Raw genomic sequence first — 17825 nt, 5'->3', positions numbered from 1 at the left:
AGCTTTATATACATAAAAGCGCAAGACTCCATCAGCTTAGGTGGTTCCTTTGGAATGTTCTCATAGGATAGTAGGATCATAGGCAGTTACTAGGCTAGTGACCTGGTGGCCATTTCAAGCCTAGCCATTTCATCCCAATGCATTACCATAGATACTCTAGTCAATACCCAGGATTGTATTTAGTAATGACTGCCCATTTCCTGGAGGGTCATGGGTGCTATTCACAGGAAGAATTTACACTTTTTAGCTTATTGTTACATAATCCAATAAACTTTAGTTTCTTATCTACACAGTATCTCAGTGTGCAACCCTTTCTTAACTCTGACCACATACTTCTCACATGTTCATTTCCTTATGCCTCATGATGCTCTGTTTATTAGAATACTGTCATAGTATCATAGAAGGAGGCCACAGTATTATTTGTCTCACAACACTCTCTTATATTTCTCTACAAATGCTTCTTTTCAAACAACATTCTTATTCATGTACACCTGAAAATGCCTTAGTTCACATCACACTCTGACAAACAAAGCACGGTTAAGCTTTTCTTATCTCAGTTTGCACAGAAGTAGTTGCAGTATTATGCCTAAAATAATTCCGCAGAACACAGTTGTATTTTTATATCTTAACTTACATAAAAGTAATGTATGAAATAATTCTTCTAGAAGAAATACATCCTGACACTTCTGCCTAAACATTCTCCTTAATGCCTGATATCTTATTACTATTGGAATTAGAGCAGCCATGCTGTCAACATGATGGCAAGAAGGCTCAGATTGGGTTTACCCACAGTGAGCGATGTAGTTGGAATGATATATCATAGCCTGTCATATTCTGGAAGGAGTCAATTCTCTGGCTTACAGCTTGAATCATTATTTCCTGGAGAACATCATCTTGTAGAGCAGAAAAGGAACTACCAGAGAAGTGGAAACCAAGTTGCCTTGGCAAAAAAAAGGGATGTCAGAATCAATTTGGCCTGGTGAACTTGGGTCCTCTGTATCAACTTCATCATCAGAAGATATAGGGGTAAACACAGATACTACCACTTGGTCAAAGACAGAGCAAGTCACCCTTGTTTTGCCATTGGTCAGAGGAATCGGTGAGGAAAAGGTACACCATTTGGCATTAGTAAGAGATTTAAACAGATTGCAGAGTGACTCACACCATTTTCTAGAAAATCCATCAGGCTTCTGACAGACTGAGGGGACACTTCTGAGGCATCAAGAGATAGTGATTGAAGCTGTCAACCAGAGAACTGACCCTTCTCAGAATATGAGTGGCTATGATACATCATTCCATGTACATTGTTCACTGCCAAACTTGCATGGCTTCTTGGATTAAGGAGAAAAAAAAGGAACTCCTCCCTCTCGTAATGCTTTCCTACTGAATCAAAAGAAACCACTTGGGAGTGAGAGACCTGGGGAGACAGTAAGAGCGAGAGAATAGGAACATCTTCATCTCCATTACACTGATATGTAAATGAAATTAATAAGGTGACCATATCCTTGAGCTGTGTATCTTTCAAAGTGCCCCCATCTGACAACACGACATACATGACTGGTTTGTCAAGACATGGGATAGTGACACGCTCTAGACAGCTTTGACTGTCACAGACAAGTGATCAAATATTGAGATCAGTGAAGGAGCAGGGCCTACTGCAAGATTCTCATATGAAATCTAGAATGATGAATGATTAAAATAGTAGCAACCATGTAACCCATAACACTATGCATATTTTACTAGGGACTTGAATATAGGACTAGAAACAATTGTCTAAACCAAACTAAACTCACTCTCTTTCCCTCCTTCTCTCTATGAGCAGAAAAGCCTAATAAAGCTTGGCATTCAAGCAGCAGCCTTAATAAGTCAATTATTGAACCAGTTAAATCTGAGATTTAAGAAGACAAACTGCTACCACAAGGAAGTTAAACAATCTGATAAGGCACATCCTATGCTAATGAGACAAGTCCCTGAAGAACTGATCCAGGATCCAGTCAGCTGAATAACAGAAACCCCTCTCTTTCTGGAACTTCAGGTATACTGTTACTAGAGGGGTGCACTCCCTGGGGGCTGAGGGAAGATCAATGGATTGATTCTTGAACAGCAAGGGGACAGGAATGGAAATGACTAGCTCTTATGTGGAAGTGCAGGAACCACCTGGAGACCTTGGTGAATATTCCATAGGTTCAAACAGCACATCCAAACTTCTCTGAATAAGCCTATGTGAACAGACTACACTGCAATCATGGAAAAAGAACATTTTGGGGACTGGACATGTTTAGGATGTTGGGATCCTGAAATGGCCTGAGATCCATTGACTTTATGGATTCTCCATTGACTTTATGGATTCTCCCTTGACTTTATGGATTTTAAAAAGTACCTGGAGTTTATTCTAACCTCATTAATCTAGATGGACCACCTGCATAGCACTTATGTGGGATACTTGGACATCATCTTCTCCACTAAAATTTTTTTCTGCATGCATTTTGCCTTCATGTCTGCTAATCATCAAGTCTCTTCCAATCAGACTTGAGGATCTCCTCAGATCCATTAGGGTGAGAGCCATGAAGGGGGAGACACAAAGAACTGCTTCTATTCTCTCTAACATCTCAGCAATGAGGACAATGTTAGTCAGCTTATCCCCTCCCCTATGCAGATAGATGCATGATGCGTATTACTTTAGAGGCCACAGTGCCTTCTCCTATTCAAGTTAATGCTCCCATGTTCTTGTCCACTGAAGGCTGCCACCCAGTTGTGGCTGGTGAACTCATGCATGTCACCAACTTGTGAGCCCACCTCTTTTTCCAAAATGCTGCTACAACATTTGACTAGTAGTGCTCCCTCACCGGAAGGATAGGCACACCCATCTTCCCTACCAACTTTGTCAAGCATCCAAGCTGAATCAAACGTTGCCTGGCCTGTTTTCAGAGCTTTGTCCCTCTACACCAATGGTACTTGAGAGACATCCAGCAAGGAACAAAGGCAGAATCTGAGAAGGGGAAAGGAAGGGACTTGTTTAGACATTTGACACCATCTCCCTGGTCCATGCATCCTTGAAGATACTTCTCCAAATATAGTCATGTGTGGAAAGACCCCCCCCCCACACCTTCCTCTGAGGGAAGCAGCTATTAAAGGAGTCAAAAGTGGTGTATACCCTCACAAAGCTGATAACTGTTTTCTTCAAACTGACAGGCTGTAGTTCTTGTATTAACGACTCTGCTGAGATATTACTTTTTGCATTAAAATTCACATTAATAAACCTCCTTCCTCACAAATAGCCTTATGTCCCAAGACTTAGCAAAGAATCAAACATCTAAAAACAGAATTGTCAATTCTGCAATGGGATTACCTCTTGGCAAATAAAGATCCCTTCCCCTGTAGCTAAGTACTTGACTACTGTGCTTGTGAAAGTCCAAAAAAAAATACTTTCACCAAGTCACTAAAGTCCTAAAACAAGTAAATAACATGTGGCTAATTAAGGAACTTAAATTTCTCTACAAAGTTACAGACAATGCCTGAAAAACCTAGAATGACCACCTTATGAGAAAAATCAGGAACAATTCAAACTAGTAGTAAACCTGGCCAAGAAAGCCTCTAGAGAGCACAATGAAAGCTTAGTGACATGACCAAAACTCTATACAAACAACAGACGTTTTGGAGACTAGTTAACAACATAACTGCCTATATGCCACCTAAATTTATTTTATTTTTTATTTATTTTTATTTATTTTACATTTGTTGACCAGGCTAGTCTAACTGGATATGTATCCATTTTCAATAGAAGCCCGGGGAGAAAAGCTCCAAAGAAAAATCAAAATAGTTGTAACAGTAATAAAGGTTACAATAATATAGGCAAAGTACGTATTTGTATACATTGTTACAGCTCATTTAATATGACAATACAATTTAGGAGATCACATAAGATAAATAATTCTGAAGAAGTAAGCTTATAGATGATTACTTAATTTACAGTTCCTGATTTCTCTGGTAATAAGGAACAAGAAACTTAGTCAAAGACAGGTAGTAAAAGTAAAAGTGTTAATAAAAATCAGTCAAAGGTTAGTCAGGGTTACAAGGGCATAGCCAGTGTGTTTTAAGGTGAATTTTTAGTTTTTGTTTGAAAAGTGTTAGAGAGGATAGTGATGTAAGTTCACTAGGTAGAAGGTTCCAGTTTTTCCCAACTGTGTTTGAGAAGACAGTCACCTGCCATGTTATTGGATTTACTTATGCAAGCTAGTAGTTTATTTGAAGAGCATAAGGTGTTAAGATTTTTGTAGGGGGTGATCAGGCTGTATAGTCTCAATCTCATACAAAACAGTGCAATCAGAATACCATGTGGTTAAATGACTCTTTCAATCTTCTAAGAATAATTCTCCTCAACATCTCCTCTTATTTCCAGTGAAATCATCACTGACTCATCAAAATTTTGCTTTACAAGAAACTCCACAAAGACATAACCAAATAATCTGGAAATTATCACAATTGCATTCTCAAGGAATGAGGGTCTTTCTACTCTTACTTTATAGTCCTCAGTAAAGATCACATCCTGCAGCTCCTCAAAAGAATGTTTCATGTTAGCTCACCGTAAAATAGCCAGGGTTATACCAGTCCTCAAAACGTCTACCCTCCCATCACAGATAATGGCTTCAGGTAATATACTTAAAAAAAAAAAAAAAAAAAAATCTAATTTACAACCAACTAGCACATCTCCTTCAAAACTATAGGTCTCCTTCTATAGGTCTTCTGGTCTCCAGGATAAGTATAACATCTTTGCTTCTTCCTTCTCTTCTACTATACCTCCGCTCTCCTCTATTGTTACTATCACTGTGTCCTCACCCACCTCACCTTCTACCTATGACTCTCAACTCTTTTACCACTCACTTCGTTTAGAACTCATAATTAAATCAACCTTTTTCTTTCCATCCTTTGTAAATAACTCAGTTCTCTGTATTGTGACATCTGTCGTACTGCATAGTTATTTAACTATATCTGTATAGAATATAATTAGTATAAACAGCCTTACTACTGTTTGTATAGTTACTATCTTATCTATTTTGACATTGTAAAATGTATTTTAATTGTATTCTTCCTGACATTGTTGATATTATATAACTTAAAATATTTTGTTTGTACTGCATATACTGGAGTTTTCTTCCTGGGCCTCCAGTGAAGAAAAAGAGCCTTTGTGTCTAGTCGAAATTCCCCAGTCAACAAATGTAAAACTAAATAAAATAAATATGGAATCCTATCATGTCACCAACATGGCTTCTAAGCAGAATGAAGTACAATGACCACACTTTAATCAATGACATCCTACAAAACAGGGAAATAAGACTTTCAACTGGGGCTATCATTACTGAATTAGCCAAAGTGCCTGACACAGTAGAATGCACATTCCTGTTAAAATCACTCTTGCAGCTGGTATAAGCAAACAAGAATCCATATGCTTCAAAGACTTGCACATTTGCAGATGCTTTAAAGTAAAGATTAGAGCCACATTCTTACCAGCAGTCCCTAACAGCAAAGGGGTCTCTCAGTGGTCTTTCTTATCCTCCATACTATTACTCCTGTTTATTAATAAACTCCCATTAGACCTCTACCTACTGTCTATCATTCTTCATTATCTGTGTGATCTACAGACCTGGGCCATCACACATACTCATAAAAGACTACACAGAGCAAGACCTACCAGTACTATGTACTTCTTTCAACCAAAAAAAAAATTGTCCTCATTATAAAGAAAAACAAAGAAATTATGTTTGGGACCATGCATAAACTTAGATAATTTTCCACTAATTGAACATTTTCCCACAATAAAGGTGAACAGTTAGAAACTTTGGTGTCGTCCACAGCTTCAGGCTTCAGACTGTTAAAACACAATTTATTAATCGCTTAAAAAGTGAAGCTGACAGGATGTAAACTTCACTAGAATATGGTGAACTGAAAAAAGTTAAGTATCCAAGCAGTTGTTATCCACAGCTTCAAACTTCAGGCTGTTAAAACTCAATTTATTGAAAACTTAAAAAGTGAAGCTGATAAAATGCAAGAAGCTTCACTGAGATGCTAAAATAATTAGCCTAGTAATTAACATCCACAACTTCGGGCTTCAAGTTGTTAAAGCACAGTTAATAGATGCTTTGTAAGCAAAGTTGACAAAAACATATACTTCACTGGAGTGTAAAAAGTTGATGAAATTGTCCAAACGATAAGCGCTTTCGGCAGATGCCTTCTTCAGATCATATAAAAGTGTGGTTAGCTCTTCCTGTTTATAAAGGAAACACAATCAAGAGCTGGTAGCTAATTGTCTTTGGTGTTCTTAAAGGCACAGGACAAAAATAAATATTCAAAGTGGAGATTTGTCTCCTATAATGTAGTTCAATGTTAAAAATGCTAGAATCATGTGTGGCCATGGGAACTCCATGTGCCAACAGTTATTCAAACTTGGTCTTGGCTGAGTGGGAATTTAAAACAATCTTCAGTGATGGAAATATCTGGAAGAATGAACTTGTCTATTATGGGCGATTTGTGGATGATGTTTTTTGTTTATGGAAAGGAGGTATTGACCAATTGGATCTTTTGTCAGCTTCATTAACAACAGCACTGACTTCCTTGAGTTCAAAATGAAACACTCATCCTCAGTCATAGATTTCTTGGATGTCAAGATACGTTTACATCCAACTCAAGGTCTCTCTACTGGGGTGCATAGGAAAGAGACATGGCAAAATCATTTCTTACACAGGCAGAGCATGCACCCAAGACATATTTTTGATAACATATTTGACAACCAAATCTTAAGAGTCTCAAGACTATGTACTGATTTGGAGGAATTCTTGGAAGACCAATCCAATCTACGTAGATATTTGAAGGATAGGGCTTACCAGGAAAATAATTTTCCACCAGTTTCACAGGTGCAAACCTACAGAAAGCAAAGAGGTCAACCTTATTACTCAGAGAGGTCTGAACAATCTTCATGAAGACAGTCTAATGACACAACACCTCAACAACTTAGATGTATGCTCACTTACAGTTCAGACAATTGACAGGTCTGTGAATTGATCAGGAAATTTTGGCCGATTCTGACAGCAGATGATAAAATAAAGAACATCGTTGGAGAGAGACCCAGGTTTCTCTATAAGAATAAAAAGAATATCAAGAGATTATTATGCCATAAAGATGGCTTTAAACGTGGTGGTCCACTATAAGACCGCAAAGGTACTTTTAAATACTGCAGATGCAAAGCTTGTCCTTATTTAGATACTAGTAATACTTTTCTCCACCCAGTATCTGGACGTAACTTTAATTTCGATGTTTATGCTGATTGTACTACTAGCCATATTATCTATTTGGCTACCTATCGCAAGTGCCAAGCTTTCTATCTTGGTATAACTTACCAAATGATTAAAGGATCATATTCTATGACATGTCAGAGACATTGATCAGAAAGTTCCACATAATGCCTTAGCAGCACACGTATTGGTCCAGCCTACGCATAATTTCTTGTTCAAAGCAGTGGAAGTGGTCACCCAAAACATCAGGGAATGAGATGTCCATAACAGGACAGAATTGAGAGAGATCTTTTGGATCAACAATTTTAGAGCCAATCGACCCCCAGGTCTTAATACAATAGTACCTATCAGACCTGTTCTAAAATCTAAAAGAAACCTACCAAACATTAATACATGATTCTAGCATTTTTAACATTGAACTACATTATAGGAGACAAATCTCCACTTTGAACATTTATTTTTGTCCTGTACCTTTAAGAACACCAGAGACAATTAGCTACCAGCTCTTGATTGTGTTTCCTTTATAAACAGGAAGAGCTAACCACACTTTTATACAATCTGAAGAAGGCATCTGCCGAAAGCGCTTATCGTTTGGACAATTTCATCAGCTTTTTACACTCCAGTGAAGTATATGTTTTTGTCAACTTTGCTTACAAAGCATCTATTAATTGTACTTTAACAACTTGAAGCCTGAAGTTGTGGATGTTAATTACTAGGCTAATTATTTTAGCATCTCAGTGAAGCTTGCATTTTGTCAGCTTCCCTTTTTAAGTTTTCAATAAATTGAGTTTTAATAGCCTGAAGTTTGAAGCTGTGGATGACAACTGCTTGGATACTTAACTTTTTTCAGTTCACCATATTCTAGTGAAGTTTACATCCTGTCATCTTCACTTTTTAAGCGATTAATAAATTGTGTTTTAACAGTCTGAAGCCTGTAGCTGTGGACGACACCCAAGGTCTTTTTTCTTTGTTCATTTGTCTACCCTCGGTGTCTTTAGTAGTGGTGAGGAGAATTTATTTCTTGAACAGTTAGAAACTATTCAATGTTACAGATACAAAGGAATTTAGTTAGACCCAACACATACATTTCATAACCCGATGAAACTTAACAAATCAAAAGTTAAACTCCTCTTCTGGGTTAGGAAGACTTCATGGTTTCTACCCTCAGAGGCAGAGCTGCCGCTCATAGTTCTCAACCTCTTAAAGCACAAAATATGGATAAACCCATAAATAATGGGGGCACAAAGGCCCCAAAATAGGGGCACTTTTTAAACATTGCTCTTACAAATTTAGAAAGTTGATAGAATAACAAGTTTTGTACTAGCATGACTTTTCTGAAGGGTATGAAGCCTGAATTAAAATGTCTGTCATTATTTTCTTTTTTCTTTCCATAATAAATTTTTATTGATATATATTTTCAAAATACAATAAAATCACACACATAATTCACTACAATTACTATCAAAACTATATACAATATCTACATGAAATGCTTCCATATAAAAATCGTCATTAATCCAAAAAAGAAGACACCAGGGAAGAAAAACTAAGCCAAAACATTTGTAAAAGTACTTTGCGTCCATACATATCATACATGTTTTCAAAGCATTGGTTCCTCCACATATACATCCAAACTTTAATATCTTCCCAATAAGAGTATTATGCTAATATAATGTTAAAAACCTTTTCCCATATTTTCAGGTTATTAATATTTTTGTTACTTTGCTTCAGGAGTAATTTATGTGCTAATATATGCTTTATAGCCACAAGCTTGAAATTATCCCATGATGTCTTGTCTGGTTCTAACCAATTTGTAGCTATATATAACTTCATCAGCAAAAAAATATTCATATATATTATAGTTTGTGACCTAGAGAGCTCCCTTGGAGGAACATGTAGAATCATAAATTCCCATGATAACGTTGAACTTTGATAACCCATCTTTTGTAGTTGTGTTCTAAGAGAGTTCCAAAGTTTATATATACACTTGCAGCTCCAGAACATATGAAGAAGACCCGCCGTTTGATTTGTGCAATATGGACAAGTTGGAGAATTCCTAGGATTAAATTTATGTAGCCTAAGACGAGTATAATAAGCATTATTCCAAATCATCAACTGCGTATACATCAACTTTTGAAAAGAGACCGATTTTATTGTTAAATCAATTGCTTTTAATACCTGATTATCTGCTACTGTCATTTTGTTTACCCAATACCCTGACAACAGAATTTTATGCTGGAATTTTAAATCTTTAATTAATTTATTTGTTGTTGTTATAAATTTGACCTCCTGTTGGAGAGCCTGCCACAATTCAGAGCATTTATCCACAATTCCGACTACCGGTTTAAAGTTTTCAAAATGACTCAGAGCAAGTTCTCTGATTTGTCTCATGACAACCATATAACTCTTAGGAAGATTCAATTCCTGTCTAACTTGAAGCCGATAAATGAAATTTATTAAAAACATCAATCAGAGTCAAATTAACTATTAATGGGAATTTACTAAGATCAATCAACTGATTATTTAGTTTAAAATTGGGATTCCTATGGAAAGGCTGAAAAACCATCATATATTGCAACAAGTTTACTGATTGGAATAAATTTTGCAAAGATGACACATATGTTTTTAAGTGGTCCATAATCCCATACTTTATCAAACTACTTTTATCCAAAAAGGGTAAGGCTTTAGGATTTATGTTCCGATCTAGAATATGCTTGTAATTCAAGACCACCCAAGTTGGTATCCACTTTGTACTAATTACCTCGTAATTAGCAATTCTTAAACACCTGTTGGCATTCACAATTAAATAGTATACTTCAAAATTCGGTAACTCAAGTCCTCCTCTACTCTTCGGGGTCATTCATTTCTCATACGATATTCTAGTTTTCTTTGGCTCCCAAATAAATTTAGCTAGATCTTTATGAATTTGTTTAAAAACTGTCTTTGTAATTGATACTTGAGCAGACCTAAAGATATACAACATTCGTGGTAATATATTAATTTTCACTATTGATACTTTTGCCAATACCGGTAGTCTTAAATTTCTCCATCTGCCACAATCAGCTACTATTGGTTCCCATACTCGTTTAATATTATTACTATAAAAGTCCTTATTATCCGTAGAGAAGGTAATACCCAAATATTTGATATTTTCTTTACATGATATCTTCCCCACCAGGGACATTAATGAAAAAAGTTTAGGGGTTCTTAACGGGAAAATACTAGTTTTCTCCAAATTAATTTTGTAATTAGAGACTTCTGAAAATTCGTTTATAACATTTAATATCTTTTCACTTTCAGAAATTGGGGTTGTACAATAAATAATAAGATCATCAGCAAATGCCAACATTACTAATGTATTCCTATAAAGTATTGGTGCATTATGATACAGATTTTGCTTAATATATAAAAATAGAGGTTCCAAATAAAGATTAAACAATAACGGGGACAAAGGGCAACCCTGCCGTGTACCATTTTTAATCTGTATTCTTTTAGAATAACTCCTATTAATATATAACGTAGTATACAGATTACTATATAATATTTGTAGTATCTGAATAAATTCCTGTGGCATATTGAAATAAGGCAACACATCAAACAAAAAGTTTATATCCACTCTATCAAATGCTTTCTGAGCATCTATTATAAGGGCATAAATATTAGAGTTGTTTTGTTTAGCATACATCATCATATTATGTAGTGTAAGTGTGTTATCACTAGTTTGTCTAGTTGCCATAAATCCAGCTTGTTCCTTAGAAATAAAATGGATCATAATCTTTTTTAATCTACATGCTATAATGGTAGTTAGAATTTTCATATCCACATTTATTAATGCTATTGGCCTGTAATTGTCCAGGCTTTGGGGGTCTGAATTAGCTTTATGTATAAAGATTGTTTTTGACGCATTAAGGTGAGGGTCACTAATTTTATTTCTGATTATATAGTTAAATACATGAGACAATATTTTACCAAAACTATCAGCAAACTCTTTATAAAATTCAACTGTCAAACCATCAGGACCTGGTGACTTATGTACTTTCATATGTTGAATTACATATACTATTTCCTCTGAAGATATAGGTTTAATCAGATCACCTTGCAGACTCTCTTCTAATTTTGGAAAATTAATTTTTTGCAAGAATCTTTTATTCTGTTTATGTATAGACCTATCAATTTGACCCTCATAAACCTTGGTATAGATTTTTTCAAAAATATCAATAATATCCTCAGTTTTAGAATACACTGTGTCATTGCATTGTATTTCCAAAATATGTACAGTTGTTTTCGATTTATTTATAATCCTTGCCAATGCTTTTGACGGTATTTGAACATTATTGGCATATTTCACTAAACACCTATGCTCCTGAAGTGTTACTCTACTATTATGCAGCAAGAAAAGATCCCTTTGACATTTCAACATTTCCTTCTCTGTTTGAGCATTAAAATTCTGAATCAGTTCTTTCTCGTGTAGCTTCACTTTTGTTTCTATTTTTTGAATATCGTTGTTTTGCCTTTTCTTATAATAGGAGGCTTTTTGCAAAAGAAATCCTCTAATTTGAGATTTAGCTGCTGCCCATTCAATATCAGGAGTATGTTCCTGAAGCTTCATCCTATCTGTTAAACCTTTCAGATATTTTACAATTCCATCTATTATAGCCTTTTCATTTAACAGATTTGGATTAAGTGACCAATTGTAACCTCTATGCATTCTTGTATCTTTTAAATCTTTAGAAAACCTTAACGAAATTTTTGAGTGATCTGATAGATATCGAGTATGTATAACCACTACTGGTTCCAAATTAATTAATGCTTTAGATATGAAGAAAAAATCTATCCTAGACCACATTTTGTGGCATGGTGAATAGAAGGTAAAGTTAATTGCATTATTAATATTATGTGCATAACAAAAGGGGTCATATAATTGAAAATCTTCCTTGAAGTCATTTAATGCTATCCCGGCCTGCTTATTAAATGCTCTTTGTGGACAAGACCTATCCAACTTTGGATTTTGATAGGTATTCCAATCCCCACCCACAATAAAATAATAACCATCATACTGTGTTAAGATTGGATATAATGATGTTATGAAACTTTGTTGGTCATTACATGGTGCATATATATTCAAAAGTAAAAGAGGTTTATCAAATGCATTATCCGATAAAATAACATAACACCATCGCCCATTTTGATCTACTTTAGAGTCTAAAATCTTGTCTTTGTATTGAGTTTTAATAATTATGGCTACTCCAGCACTGTTTGTCTTACCTTCTGATGCAACTACCGCTCTAATCCAGTTCTTTTTCGTAATATCATCCCACTGATCATTTAACAAGTGTGTTTCTTGTAAAAATGCAAACAGTGCTTTGTCCTGTAGCAATATGTGTAGTAACAGCTTCCTCTTCTTCAAGTTCTGGAGCCCTTTAACGTTCCATGAGTCTAATTCCCACATTGACAGGTCTAGTTATCCAATAATAGTATAAAAGGGAAATTATCCAATGGATATGTATTAACTGCATACTAAACATAATCTGGAAGCATTTCCTACATCCCGTCCCCAGCCAGTGCCTACCCACTTTACCCCTGGACCAGGACTTATATATGTCTGGTATGTGAAAAAACATGAACAAGGTTAAAAACACAAACATATTTAAAAGCTTCATGTAATAAAACTTAAAACATTTCCTAAACTTACAACCTATATATTCTAACTTGGCTACTACAAAGTCTAAACTAAACATTCCCTAACAAACACTGCTATTGCTCTACAGCTTATGTTCCAACTATTAATTAAGCAAATCTCTATTGTAAGGTTTTATTACCATTTAAAGAAAAAAATTTAATATATTAACTAGCTACTTATACCTACCCAAAATACCTCTTTTATTATTTATTTTATTTTACATTTATTTTACATTTGTTGACCGGGCTAGTCTAGCTGGATATATGTCCATTTTCAGTAGAGGCCCGGGGAGAAAAGCTCCAAACAGGAAATTGACAAAGTTAAACTAAACAATTCTACAGAATTAAAACTAGGCAATACTAAATAAATTGAACTAAGCATTTCTATGCAGAAGACATAAAATAAACAATTTTTTTTTGTTACAATCATTATTTATATACCACTTCTATTGAGAGAGAGAAGGAAAGGAAAAAGAAAACAAAAAAAAAGACATAAAAAAAATAAATGCATTCCACATTATAATTCTGTACCATACACAGTGCCTGCAACTACCAATTATCAAAGTTTTGCAATTGCATGCTTTAGTTCCTAACTATACTGACATTAGTTGTCTGATTAACACCACCCAATAGCCACTACTTACCTATTTATATTCATATATATAGTGTTATACCTTGCACCCACTGCAGATATTGTACAAATATAACTTGTTTCAAAACTATAAGCATAAGGAAAAAGAAACAGGAAAAACAGATGTTATTATATGCTTCACATACATATTCTAATGTTATTTACTTGTTAAAAGAAAACATTAACACATTATGTCAGTTCTTTTCAGCTTCTCAAACCAGGAAACCATCAGTAATACTCGCGACGGGGGACCGCTTTCGCAGCCGGACCACAGAAGTGTTACATCGAAATCCACACTCTCAGCTGCATTCAAGAGATTTCCTGTTTACCACTCGACGAAAAAAGTTCGTAGAGGTCATAAAAGTTCGGAAAACGGCCAGCAGACCCTCGGATTATCGCAAACAAACAGTTTTATTGCTTTTACAGAGGCCTAAACGACTTAAGCAGGGAACAAAGGATTACCTAAGCCTCGAAGTACAGTACATACTGGATCTGACCTCAGGAGCATGCCAGTCTCAACGGAAGTTTCTTTCAGCCCTCTGATGCAGGTAAAACTTTAAAAACCTTCAGAAACACTCCCTTTGCCTCGTTTTTAGTAGAAACAGAGTATTTAATCCCATCCACCATAAATGTAAGCACATTAGGATATTTCATCTGGAATTTAATTTGCTTGTCAATCAGAAATTTACAGTATGCTGATAAAGACTGCCTAGCTTGCCTAACTTGCAGTGGTAAATCCTGAGCCAGAGATATTTTATTATTTTTCCACATAACAAAGCCACCATTCTTTTTTGCAGTAAAAAGTATTTTGCTAACATCTTGAAAGTTCAATATCTTAGCATATACAGTTCTAGGCATATTAGAAGCTTGTACCTCTCTCAGTGCTCTGTGTGCCCTTTCGATAACAATTTGCTTCACTCCATCAGCATCATTTAACAAAACTTCAAGTATTTGTGTTATAGTTGATATTAGCTCTGCATACTGAATGTTTTCAGGGATCCCTCTAATAATAATATTATTTCTCCTAGACCTCGCTTCTAAATCAGTAAGTTTGCTTTGCATGGCTTGTAACTCCACATCATGTACCTTTGTTTTCTTCTCCAGCAAGTCTATTTTGTCCACGGTTTCTGAAATTCTAGCCTCTGTTTTGTCCATTCTCTGCAGCAACTGATTACATGCAACTCCAAAAGTTTGTATCTGAGTAGTCAGGTCCTTTAAAGCTTCTTGTATAGGCAACAAAGCATGTTTGATGTCGTCCATGTTCAGTGGCTGATCATATTTAGATCTAGTCTTTGGTTTCTGTTGTTCCTGCTGTCCAGTAATTCTTTGTTTTTTCGCACTCCCATCCTTTACTGGTGACTGTAATTCTGACAGCTTTGTTTTGGTAGTAGTTGTTTCCATGCTTTTTCCTTCTTGTGACATTTTCCTTTCCCCAAGCTGACAGGTAAAATGAAGAATGCAGACAGTCCTTTGTTTATTTCTCTCTTCAGAGCTGGCTAGCTAATCACTTGGAATCCTGATAGATAAAGACTTTTTTTCCACTTTTTTCCTGGTTATAGATTAATTAAGTGTAGATGCATCTTTTTTTACTTTAATTTGATGTTCAAACCTCTTGGTATCGACTCAGGTTTATTGAGGAGCTGCAGGTCAGCAGTGTTTACAGAATGGCAGCCATCTTTGAATCCCCCATCTGTCATTATTTTCTGACTTCACCCCTCAATGATTAGGCAATTATTTGCCAGACAACTGCAATTTTATGAGAAATAGACCAAAATATGAGGCAAAAATCTGGACATTCTACGAAATTCTGTACAGTTGAGAACTATCCTGGCATTGAAAATGGTGTCTACTACCTCAGCTGAAATATGGACTCCTGATTGTTGCCTCAGCTTCTTTAGTGAACAATAACAGACAAATCATAACAGTAGAAACAACCAGTGAAAAGGAACTCAATGTAAATATATTATCTAAAGATGAGATAAACATTTTAAAAAGTGAGTTCAGTTAAATGTCTTAAGTATTAAAAAATGCAAATCTGCATTTCTTATTTCTGCCATAACATATAGCTGACCAGTGCTGTTCATTACTCACGATATGTGTATACTTTTCCTTTAACTATTGGTAATGTATACTCACAATATGCATATACTTTTCCTTTAACTACTGGTAAAATATACTGCAGTGGTGGTGCTGCGGTAGCATTGTCGCCTCACAGTTAGATATTGCATGTTCAATTCTCAGTTAGAGCGTCTTCTGTATGTCAACATGCATGAATGGGCATTCCTTCGGTGAAGGTTGTGCATTAGGCCCGGCAAGCCAGCACGTAAAAATCTACTGCCAATCATTAGCAGACCGGAGTTCCGCTGTGGCGACCCCTAACCGGGAAAAGCCGAAAGACAGTTAATGTATACCCACAATATGCGTATACTTTTCCTTTAACTACTGGTAATGTATACTCACAATATGCGTATACTTTTCCTTTAACAACTGGTAATGTATACTCACAATATGCATATACTTTTCTTTTAACTACAGGTAATGTATTTACTTATTTACATTTTAAATAATTTTACTGGCCACACATCTTTTTATCTTGCTAAGCATATCCCATCTCCTGGTCTCTGTCATAAGATGGCATTTAATTTCTTGCTGCCAAAAAGGAGGAGATGGATAAAAATTACTTCAATTAACTTGTATGAAAAAGAATTTGTCATGCTCAAGAGTCTAGATTATAACTCACACCTACATGAATCCCACATGACTGTATATGGATTTGAATGGAAAACAACTTCTGAAAAAAAAATATATAAAAAAATACTGAACGGATGGCGATTTAAGAGGACTTACTGAACAAAATGCCCCATTATACAATGATATGGATGAAGATATGGAAAATGTGTTAATTCAATGCAGTTTAATTTCTCCAAAATTGCATTGTGGAGCATGTCATACAGTGGCAACGGAGTGAAACCATACCATGGATGGTACTCATGACTGCATAAATTAATACAAATTACGTCCTGAGATTCTTTGCGTTACTTCACTTTTTTAAAAGGTGTTTAATGGAGGAAAAAAACGGTACCTGTGTGGCTAAACAGAAAACTATACCCCAGTGGACAGTATTTCTTTTACATGATTACTCTAGTTGTTCTTTTCATATGTGCATCTGTGGCAAAAAATGCTTATACTGTGTTTTCATGCATTAATGTTAAGTTTAATATATCGCTGTATCTGGTCAAACTGTCTGCTTTAGAGAGATGATAGCAGACTCCAAATTGTATCAGAGTGTCACCGATGCTAGAAGTCTAAACCTCAAAATGCACTCTCTCGAGGCACTCCTAAAAAGGGAGAACATCGATATCTGTGCAGTAACTGAGACCTGGTTCAAGGCTCCAGAGAGCACCCCTGCAATACCAGGCTACAACTTTTACCACACTTTTTGGCCACCAAACCAGGACCAAAACAGTAAAGGTGGAAGAGTGTCTATATTCACCAAGGATATTCACACCACCAGGCTAGTTGCCCAACACAATGCGTCTGAAATTCTCCAGGTGTAACTAACACTAGGTAAGACTGCAATCCAAATTGTAGCTTGCTACAGATCCCCCACCATGCCCCAAGATTCTCACTACATCTTTCTAAACATACTGGAAAATATTAAGATACAACCAAACACCCTAATACTGGGTGATTTCAACTACACTGCCATTAACTGGAAAACTACTCGTGTACCAACACCTTTGCCCAACGGTTCTTGGAATTCATAAATTCCAATGCCCTGGATCAACTAATCCTTTGTTCCACCAAGGGCTCCAGTATCCTAGACCTGCTCATTACCAACATGGGAAATCGATGCTCCACACCTATGGTCACCCCCATTGTTGGTCAGGTCTGACCATAAGCTAATCCCCCTTGACATCCACATCCCACCCCCACCCCCCAGTAAGGAAACTTCCGTAAAAAACGTCTCCAAAGCCAACTTCATGCTACTCAAGTCAGAAGTGACAAACTTCATGACACCCATGCAGATGGGAACTGAAAGTTTGACTGCTGAATCCTACACCAAGGCACTGTACGAGCACATCCACTCGTGCATGAATTGTGCCATCCCCAATAGAACCAAGACGCTGTCCTCCAAAAAAAGAAGCCAATGTGGTGGTCCCTTGCCATAAACAAACTTTACAACAAAAGGAAGAAACTGTTGCAGAAGAGAGGAAAATCCCAGGATG

The 17825-nt window shown here is 36.0% G+C and overlaps 1 protein-coding gene across 10 annotated transcripts in view; it reads right to left on the bottom strand.

The window, feature by feature from the left end:
* The window catches only part of BRSK2 (BR serine/threonine kinase 2), a 2790504-nt gene that overhangs the window by 635574 nt on the left and 2137105 nt on the right, over window positions 1-17825 (bottom strand). The window lies entirely within an intron of this gene.

This window comes from Protopterus annectens, chromosome 17.part0 (genome assembly GCF_019279795.1).
Source record: "Protopterus annectens isolate FY-2018-M chromosome 17.part0, PAN1.0, whole genome shotgun sequence".
Classification (NCBI taxonomy): Eukaryota; Metazoa; Chordata; order Ceratodontiformes; family Protopteridae; genus Protopterus; species Protopterus annectens.
This window is presented reverse-complemented; position numbering and strand designations above follow the sequence as displayed.